We start from the raw sequence: 10,438 nt of genomic DNA, 5'->3' as shown, positions 1-10,438 counted from the left end.
AAAAAAGAAATTCATATGATGACATCGGTGATTGATGAAGGGACCTTTCACCCCGCCTTATCAGGTTTCAGGGTGCCCCCGACCACTAGGTGTTGAAGGGCTCCCCAGCCTCTTGGGCCTTAAGATGTCAATAGAGAGATTTCCTGAGCCCTCAGTAATGGAGGAAACTCCTGATCCTTGGGGATAGAGGGACCACCCCCAACCCCTCAAGCCTCAGATCTCCCAACCCCTTGGTGATGGATGAACCCCCTACAATGCCCACCCTTGCCACCCTGGCTGCACTGCTCTGGGCACACCCCTCCATCACTGATATCAGAAAGGTAGGTTCATGGACAGTGCTGAACAGCTGTCACAGTGACAGATCCTGGAGGGGGACCTAGGCCACTAGCTAGAATCTAACCCTGGTGGTCCTACTGCCACCTTCGTTCTCATTGAAGAAATCAAGATTTGGGACCAGAGAAAGCAGCAACCAAGTCAGTCCTCACCCATGTCTATCGAAAGCCCAGAGCCAGGCCTCAGATCCCACTGATATTTGAGAGCACCATCAGAAGACAGTAGACCCTGACCCTCATTAATGCAGGGCCTTTGCTGGGGGCAGGACCCACTGAGAAGAGGAATAAAGGTCAGGATTCGCCAGCCGGCCAGGTCTGGGGCACTCTGCTCTCTAACATTTTGCTCTAAGGCTAACATGAATTATTCTGCCAGTTGCCCCCTAAAACAAGAGAAGCCTGGGCACCTGGCTGATTCTCTAGCCCAGTGCTGTGACATGCTGATTTCTAAGCTGCCTCCACTCTGCTGTCTATACCCACAAGCACCCCAGCAAAACTCCATTCTGGGGGCTCCCCCAAGACCCTCTAAGAGGCTGCCCTGCCCTCAAGCCCTTGCAAAGTTGGCACAGGAAATGCAATCTCTCTCAAAGAAAAGACCGGTGATTCAAAACACTAAGCCTCAGACTCCAGAGGGCCCTGGGGCCTGCAGGAGAGGGTAGGGAGAGGTGAGCCAGGCCACAGCAGCCAGCAGGCCACAGGGTCATCTTCCTTCACCTGCGAGATGTGGCTGGCAGAACTGGGGGCTCTGGAGCAGGCAGAATGGAGACAAGCAAACTCCAGGTCTGAGGGGCGTGATCGGAAGCCCTTTGCCCTACCATGTCCAAGCTCAGATGGTAGGCAAGCTGCCTCGCCCTGCATTTGCCTTCTGAGCCTCAGTTTCTACAGAGTTAGTGAGGGTTAAATGCATCTGAGACAGAGCAGGCACACTGAACATTAGCTGCATGAAAGCAATGAGTGAGTGAATGATTAAATGAACAAAGGAAGAAAAAAGTGAATCTCCCCTCACAGGGCCTCACACACAGTCAATAATTCATGCCAGCCACTTCCCTGCCCGAGGCCTCCACTCTGGGGTGTGCACCTTGTATGCATGGCAACAAGCCATGCCGCTGTGCCGTATCACATTAGTGCAGCTGCAAACAGAACAGTGTGTTATGGAAACCCCGGCAGATGTGGGGGAGACGTGAGCAGCACCCACGTGATAGCTTGCCATGTGTTTTACCCAGGGCCAAGGCCAAGCGCCAACTGTTTGACACAATGGCCCTGAAGTGGGCTGCAGCCTCTTTGAGGAAGGTCAGATGGATCTGCTGATAAAGAGATCACTTGTACCGGGACACTCTATCTCCTCCTAACTGTGGCTGTGAACAAAGACCACAGTATTCTCAGCGTGCCGCTGTCACCACACCCATTCCTCCTCTGAGCAGGGATCTGAGCAGTTGCTCATCTGAGAACTGATGTGCTTCAGCCACGAAGCCGATGTATTATACGGACCCAAACATCTCTCCAAAATTTGGCCAATGTCTTACGTGCACTCAGTCCCCGATACAGAATCTGTAACATAATCTGGGAGTCTCAGCAGAAAGCAGAAAGGTGGAGATGAGACATTTTCCCAGGACGGGTCTGTTGGATGCCCAGCATCTTTATAAGAACAAAACCTGCATTTAAATGTTACAGAAGAAACCGGGCGCAGTGGCTCACGCCTGTAATCCTGCACTTTGGGAGGCTGAGGCGGGTGGATCACCTCAGGTTAGAAGTTCGAGACCAGCCTGACCAACATGAGGAAACCCCATCTCTACTAAAAATACAAAAAAATAGCAGGGTGTGGTGGCAGGCATAATCCCAGCTGCTCGGGAGGCGGAGGCAGGAGAACTGCTTGAACCCAGAAGGTGGAGGTTGCAGTGAGCCGGACTGCACCACTGCACTCCAGTCTGGGCAACAGAGTGAGACTCCGCCTCAAACATACATAAGGGCCGGGCACAGTGGCTCAAGCCTGTAATCCCAGCACTTTGGGAGGCAGAGGCAAGTGGATCACAAGGTCAGGAGTTCAAGATCAGTCTCACCAATATGGTGAAACTTCATCTCTACTAAAAATACAAAAAAATTAGCCAGATGTGGGGGCACACGCTGAGATGGTGCCACTGCACTACAGCCTGGGCGACAGAGAGAGACTCCATCTCCGAAAAATAAATAAATAAATAAATAAAACACAAGGATCTGGCATGGTAGCTCATGTCTGTAATCCCAGCACTTTGGGAGACCAAGTCAGGTGGATCACCTAAGGTCAGGAGTTTGAGACCAGCTTGGCTAACATGGTGAAACCCCATCTCTACCAAAAAGACAAAAATTAGCTGGGTGTAGTGATGGGCGCCTGTAATCCCAGCTACTTGGGAGGCTGAGGCAGGAGAATCACTTGAACCTGGGAGGCAGAGGCTGCAGCAAGCCGAGATTGTGCCACTACACTCCAGCCTGGGGGACAGAGCAAGATTCCGTCTCAGAAAAAAAGAAAGAAAGAAAGAAAAAATAAATAAATATTACACAAGGGATTACACAGTGCTGGTGGGTCTACATCAAGACTGGAATCCATTTTGAGAACAAAACAAAGGAAATAATTCTTGCCATTTGGCAATACGGATTTGAAGGAGGCAAACTCCACAACACACTCTGTCCAGAAAGAGTATTCTTTTGTGCTGAGGTCACAGCTCTGTAGGCATACCTCATCTCAAGGAGCCTGCATGGACTCCTGGCAGGCGTTTGTCATCAACTTTCAATAACACAACTTGCAATGTGGCTATTTTCCAAGGAAATAACAGCAGGCTAGATTCTCAAGTCTGTAAGATGAGGTGCAAATGGTTCTCTTCTGAAAGTTAAAGGAATAGGTTACAAAGCAAAACTCCAAGAACGAAAGCTGTGGCCCTAATAAAAACATGAAGGAAAGCCTGGGAAAGTGTACCAGCATCTCCCTCTCTCCTCGTAAGCGATCACTTCTAGAATATTTCCATCTAGCTGTGCAACTGTCCCCTCCCATTGTGAAGTGTACTGTGTGGGGACCAGATTAGGAGGCCAGCCCCTGGCTGTCCAGAGGATGGAATAGAGGCTCTGAGTGATGTCACACCTTGGCAAGGACACGTAGCTAACTCTAAGCTCCTTCCAAAGCTCTTATCATTTTTTTAAAAGCAACAGCAGCCTTGGTTCTTGTCCTTGGAGGAGTTAAGACTTAATGAGGACAGAGAGATACAAACAAAAATTACACAATCCAATCCCACAGAATGTGAATGGGTAAAGGCCACAGCTAACTGGGCCTCAGGACAGGGGGCTGGGCCTCTGTTGGTCAGCGTCCCACCCGGACCACTCTGGAGGGTACATGGCTTGCGAGGGGCTCAGGAGGCCCACAGGCCCACCCCTTTCTCAGTCTGTCTTCGTGGAGCAACCTGGGCCAATCTGAAAAACACTTCTTCTGGGATCAGAGCTCTCAAAAGGGTAACCAACCACAGGTGAAAGAAAAGGACTCAAAGGCTACCTGGCTTTCATTCAAGAGGACGTCGGGTACCCGGTGTTGACAGCTACTCCTAACAGCTCAGTGAGGTCCATGCTATCAACCCAGTTTCCAGCATCACTTCAGAGAAGTTTGGGGACCATCCCAGGCCCCACAGAGAGCAAGTAGCAGGGACGAGGAGTGCCACCAGGGCTCCTGCAAAGCCTGCTCCCTTTCCACTTCACCCGCAGGGCAAACAGACAGGACAACGCGGCCGCAGTCAGCACCCACGCTGGGACCTCCCTCTTGTTCGTTCAAAGCCATCTGGTAGTATGGGAAACGGAAAAGCTGGTGTCCCCAGAGCTCACAGAGCTGACAACAGGCAGAACTGTGCAGAAAAACCGGTGTGTACAAATGAAAGGAGAGGCAGTACCTCCAGAAGGTCAAGGGCACTCCGGACAATAGCGGTCACAGTCGTCAAAAGTCTCTGTCAGCTCCCGCTCATTCACCCATTTCATCTTGGCACTGAAAACAGAAGCCGGGTCTGTCTGGAACTCAGCTGGGACGTTACTGGCTGCAGAGCTGAACTCAGCACCAACAGCCCCCGGCTGGCCGCTCACCAAGAGTCACAGACTCACAGGCCAAGGTCGACATTAAGCAGCCCATGCACATCTAGCCCTGTTAGCGTGCCATTGGCCACACAGCTGTGCTTGCCCCATGTATGGTGTCCCAGGGAGCCACGCTTCAGAATAACTCACCCAGTCTGTGAAGACCGAGCTTGGCAGGAGCCACGGCACGTCCCACCCTTCTCACCGGGGCCCACAGGTCCTGGCAGCCGGCCATCAGGGAGAGGAATGCAACTCCGCAGGGCATGACCATGCAGAGAGGCCACCTCCCTGCGAGGTGTGAGGCTGCACAGACCTCCCCACAGGCTCCGCACAGACAGACAAGCAGACACCCAACAAGCTGAAGCTGATGAGCATATTCTAAAAGAAGCAGGGCCAGGCGCAGTGGCTTACGCCTGTAATCCTAGCACTTTGGGAGGCCGAGGTGGGTGGATCACCTGAGGTCAGGAGTTCAAGATCAGCCTGGCCATCAGGGTGAAATCCCATCTTAAAAAAAAAAAAAAGAAAGAAACAGCATTGACCAAAATGGTTTACTCACAAATAGCCAGCCCAGCAGCCGAGAGACCACTTGGAGTAAGGCCATCCCTCCAGGGCATTCTGAGACATCAGTGCAGTCACAAGTCGGAGGATGACACCCAGAGACTGGCAACACCTACGTCAGGATCCAGGTTTTGGAGGACCATCAGTAAGACAGTCACACACACACCATGCTTTTCACACCCCTGCTGCAAACACCTCCGTGGGAAGTGGAAAATGAACGATCGTGCGTGCTGTTATCCTGCGAGAAATGGATAAACACCATTCTGGTTGTCGCATTGTCCCTAATATCAAGCAAAATGCCTTAAAAGCACAGTATGCGCTCAATGACGACCTATGTTTTGGATTATTCCTATTTACATGGAGGTGGGGCTGGGAGTTAAAGAGCAACACATCCCAACTCTGTTGAGTGTTTCGGGTTACCTGTCTCACTCAAATTTTTCATCAGAATAGTCTGGTTACACCTGAATCCTTGCCCATGGGAAGGGGAAAATGAGAAGGGTCCCGGGGACACAGGGGGAGTTGCTGTCAGTGCTTCTCCCAGAAATCAAGGGGCACATGTGGCCAACGTTTCTCAAAACGTGTGGTCCCAGGGCAGGCTGGACCTCCAGAGGTGGGACCCACCCGGCAGCCCTTCCTTCGGAAAGAGGCCAGGGCCCCAAGTATTGGAGCCACTCCGCCTTCTTCCCAGGACCCAACCAAATGATTTTACTATTCATTATGCTAATATGCCCTTTGTTTCAGGCCCAGGAGCCAACGCCTTGATACAAGCCAGAAGGGCAATGCCTTCGCCCACCTCACGGACCCCATTCTTCCTTTGTGGGCTGTGCTCTTGGAAATTTCAGTTGCAGACTGTCTCCACCTCCCACCCTGGGGACACCCTGCCACCCTCCACACTGGCTCCTACCAGCCCGCTAGGTCGGCCAGGCATCCGTCTCCAATCTGCAAGCTCCTGAAAAGTTGTCCAGGGCTTTGCCGTGTTTCTCCTAAAGAGCAGAAGACCCTACCTTGTGTCTTTGTACAAATCCCCTTTGCTACTCCAGAACACAGTAGGCAGCTCTGCCCAGGGCCTCTGCCCAAGCTGTCCCTCCATCCCAATGGCTCCTCAAAGCCACCCAGGATTTATTCCCTCACCTCCCCCAACCCAGCATCTCCTTGGAAAGAAGCACCCGCTGACCCCAGATAGAGCAACCCGCCACCCCGTCTCTGGGCCTGCAGTCCTGCCCAGCCAGGGACCTCAAGTAATCTGGAGGAGGAACGTTAGGATGAGTCTGCGTCCTCCTTGAGCCCCCAAATCTCACATTCTGCAAATGCCCACGCTGGAAAAGATGCCAGTAATTTTGGTTCAGCTTGTTGAAGGAGGGGAAACAGCCTGCTGTTGACATTCCTGACTTGGAATTGTGAGCACATTCTTAGAGGGTAAAAATTAACCACCATCAGTCGGGGAAGGCATGATGGGGAGGGCATGATGGCTGCACTTCAACGAGTGATCACAAAAACTGCCTCACTCCAAGCGCCCGGGGGCCTTGCCCTGACGCTTAACAGAGCCAAACCAGAGCGAGTCCTGTTCTGGACTCTTCCCTCAGAAAAGCAGCCGAGGAAACCCTGAGTAATTGCACTCATAGATCATAGGTTCTGGCATGCGGTTCCCAGACTGAACCATTTATCCAAATTAAAACCATTCTCCAGAAACAAAATCAGACCCTTTTAATTGAAAATAAAGCCAAGCAACCCCGAAGGCTCTTTTTTTTTTTTTTTTTTTAAATGAAAGACATTCTTCCTGCTTTCTCATCCCATTAATCACAGAGTTTACACAATCTGTCAAAATAGCTCGGTAAGAAGTCTCCCTCTTCCTTTTCCTGCAGGCCTGGTTTTTACCCTGGGGGTGACAACCTAGCCATCTTTAGGGACAGTGGGTGGACACTGTGAGAATCCAGACAGCACCCTATGTCTCAATTGCAGTTTGACCATATATACCAAGGAGTTCCAAAAAGCTTATGTTCACTTCTGCATATATACCCAAAAAAATGGAAAGCAAGGACTTATACACCCATATCCATAGCAGAACTATTCACAGCAGCCAAAGGATAGAAGTACCCCAAGGGTATCAACGGATGAATGGATAAACAAAATGTGCTATAGACACACACACACACACACACACACACAATATTATTCAGCCTTAAAAAGGAGGAAAATTGAGATAATGTTGCGACATGGATGAAACCCTGAGGACATTATGCCACGTGAAATAAATCACGGCGGGGGGTGGTGGCTCACGCCTGTAATCCCAACACTTTGGGAGGCCAAGGCGGGCAGATTATGAGGTCAAGAGATGGAGACCATCCTGGCCAACAGGGTGAAACCTCAACTCTACTAAAAATACAAAAATTAGCTGGGTGTGGTGGTGCATGCCTGTAGTCCCAGCTAGTTCGGAAGCTGAGACAGGACAATCACTTGAACCCAGGAGGCAGAGGCTGCAGTGAGCTAAGATCGTACCACTGCACTCCAGCCTGGCGAGAGAGTAAGACTCCATTTCAAAAAATTATATACATAAAATAAATCACAAAAAATACAAATAGTGTGTGATTCCACTTATACGAGGCACCCTATGTAGTCCGTTTCTTTTATTATTTTATTATTATTTTTTTTGAGATGGTGTCTTGCTCTGTCACCAGGCTGGAGCACAGTGGTGCAGTCTCAGCTCACTGCAACCTCTGCCTCCTGGGTTCAAGCGATTCTTCCTCCTCAGCCTCCCAAGTAGCTGGGACTACACGCACGTGCCAAACACCCAGCTTATTTTTGCATTTTTAGTAGAGACAGGGTTTTGCCATGTTGGCCAGGATGGTCTCGATCTCTTGACTTCGTGATCCGCCCACCTCGGCCCCCCAAAGTGCTGGGATTACAGGCGTGAGCCACCGCGCCCGCCTTTTTTTTTTTTTTTTACCCTTCCCAAACCATACCATGTTCAGATGAAGTCTGTTTCATAGGGACATAAAGTAGAATGGTGGTTGCCAGGGACTGGGGGAGGAGAATGTGGGAATTAGTATTTAAGAGACACAGAGTTTCAGTTCTGCAAAATAGAAAGAGTTCTGGAGCTGGAGGGTGGTGATGGCTGCACAACAGTGTAAAGGTACTTAACGTCACATAACTGTACACTTACATGATTAAAACGACAAAGTGGCTGGGCTCAGTGGCTTATGCCTGTAATCCCAGCATTTTGGGAGGCCAAGGCAGGAGGATCACGAGGTCAGGAGATCGAGACCATCCTGGCCATGGTGAAACCCCGTCTCTACTAAAATACAAAAAATTAGCTGGGCATGGTGGCACACACCTGTAGTCCCAGCTACTCGGGACGCTGAGGCAGGGGAATTTCTTGAACCCAGAAGATGGAGGTTTCAGTGAGCTGAGATGGAGCCACGGCACTCCAGCCTGGTGACAGAGCAAGAATCCATCTCAAAAAAAGAAAAGATGTGCTCGCTTTGGCAGCACATATACTAAAATTGGAACGATAAAGAGAAGATTAGCATGGCCCCTGGGCAAGGATGACACGCAAATTCATGAAGCGTTCCATATTAAAAAAAAAAAAAATTTTGTTAAAAAGAAAAGACAAAGTTCATGTTATACATGTTTTACCAGTTTGACCTCAAAGAAGCTGCTAGAAATTCTTCCGAGAACATGACTAGCTACGATCTGCCCAAAGACCTATGTGCAAGCATAACACAGGATGTAAATGATCAATGAACAAACAGCGAAGTCCAAATATGGTACATCCATATACTGGAGTACTATACCGAAGTATAGTATCCACATACTGAAGTACTGTCATCAGCAGTCACATTTATGCAGAGCTATTTCTAGATTGGGAAATGCTTATACTGCTACATTGATTTTCAAATGCAGGATATAAAATAATACATATGGTATGATCTCAGCTTGGTAAATTTAAAAAGCACAGAAAACATATGGCACACAAACAGGCTAAAATATGAACCTCTGTGGAGGTGATGTTAGAAGGAAATTTTTCCTGTTTCCTTAGCATTTTTTAACTTTTCCAAGTCTACAATGAACACATATTACAAGAAAACTATTTTGTAGAAAAATAATCAAAAAGCAAGTTAAGAAGCAAAGATATGTTCATTACTTGAGAGTCTTCTGCTAGTCTCCAACTAATACAGATAACAAATGTGCCTCATTCCCTCTCTTTATTAGGCTGAGAGCTGGCGGGCTATTTGCAGAGGGCTCCCAGTGCAAGATGAGAGAAATGCATTCTTTTTTTTTCGAGATGGAGACTCCCACTGTCACCCAGGCTGGAGTGCAGTGGTGCAGTCTCAGCTCACTGCAATCTCTGCCTCCTGGATTCATGCAATTCTCCTACCTCAGCCTCCCGAGTAGCTGGGACTACAGGCGTGCGCCACCACACCCAGCTAATTTTTTTGCATTTTTAGTAGAGACGGGGTTTCACCATGTTGGCCCAGATGGTCTTGATCTCCTGATCTCATGATCCACCCACCTCGGCCTCCCAAAGTGCTGGGATTACAGGCATGAGCCACTGCACCCGGCCGAGAAATGCATTCTTAACCCAGGTAGAGCCCTCCCTCCTCCCTTAGCACCCAGCCAAGGCCTGCACACAGCCCCCTTTCACTAGCGCTGTCCACTGGGCTCTGCAGCTCTTTCCAGAGGAGACAAGCTGGAAACACCTGTCCCCGATCTTTTGGGAAAAACTCATCTATCAAACTGGTCTCCCCTGTGTCAACCAGTTAGCACACAGCTCCCTCCCAGGGGATCAGATTAGCACTTCCAAGAATGAGGAAGTGGTTCTCCAGAAGGACCACAAGGTGCTTTTCAGGCCCCTGGGGCCATGGAAATTCAGCAGCACCAAAGTACACTGGGCCTGGAGCCCAAAAGAAGGAAACAACAGCCCACAAGGCTCCCACCTGAGACCGGGAACGTGTGGAGGAATGACAATGTTAGGCTGCAGGCGAGGAATGGCAAACACAGTCACGGTAACCCCAGGGTCTCCCAAGACAAAGGGCAGTTCTGCCCCAGGTTTGTGGGATGCCAGAACCTGGACTATTATCACTCTCTCCTGTGCGTACCTTTGATCTAAATCCCAAATGGCCAGTGATGAAAGGGGTAGGCGCCCAGGGACACCTCTAAGAAAGGTGATGGATTACAAGGTGGCTGAGAACACCAGGACCAGGCTCCTTTGTTTGCAGAGCCAGCCGGCGCTCCAGGGAGGAATGCGCACAGGCCTAGACGCAGATGCCCCTGCTAATGGCCCAGTGTGCCCCAGGGCCCACTCGCCTGCCCGCCTGCCCTGCACAGCCAGATGTGGGCCTGTGCCTTTTATTTTGTGGCTTCAAGTGAGTGAAATGCTACACACTGCAGCTGTGTTCCAGGGTGATGGGGAGAGCGCAGATTCCTGAATCCTCCAGTGAGAAATAATCCCAGTGCCTGGAGCAGAGCCCGGACTC

The 10,438-nt window shown here is 50.1% G+C and overlaps 1 protein-coding gene and 1 non-coding gene across 3 annotated transcripts in view; one reads left to right on the top strand and one right to left on the bottom strand.

Annotated features, from left to right (window-relative positions):
• TNS3 (tensin 3) overlaps window positions 1-10,438 on the bottom strand; it is a 315,575-nt gene that overhangs the window by 299,331 nt on the left and 5,806 nt on the right. The gene's annotated exons all lie outside the window — the stretch shown is intronic.
• Window positions 8,435-8,541, top strand: LOC119467269. The gene has a single exon (XR_005195812.1). It is a non-coding gene; the product is annotated as a U6 spliceosomal RNA (small nuclear RNA).

Source organism: Cebus imitator, unplaced genomic scaffold (assembly GCF_001604975.1).
Source record: "Cebus imitator isolate Cc_AM_T3 unplaced genomic scaffold, Cebus_imitator-1.0 Scaffold272, whole genome shotgun sequence".
Classification (NCBI taxonomy): domain Eukaryota; kingdom Metazoa; phylum Chordata; class Mammalia; order Primates; family Cebidae; genus Cebus; species Cebus imitator.
Note: the sequence above shows the minus strand (reverse complement) of the source record. Positions and strands in the feature narration are given on the sequence as shown.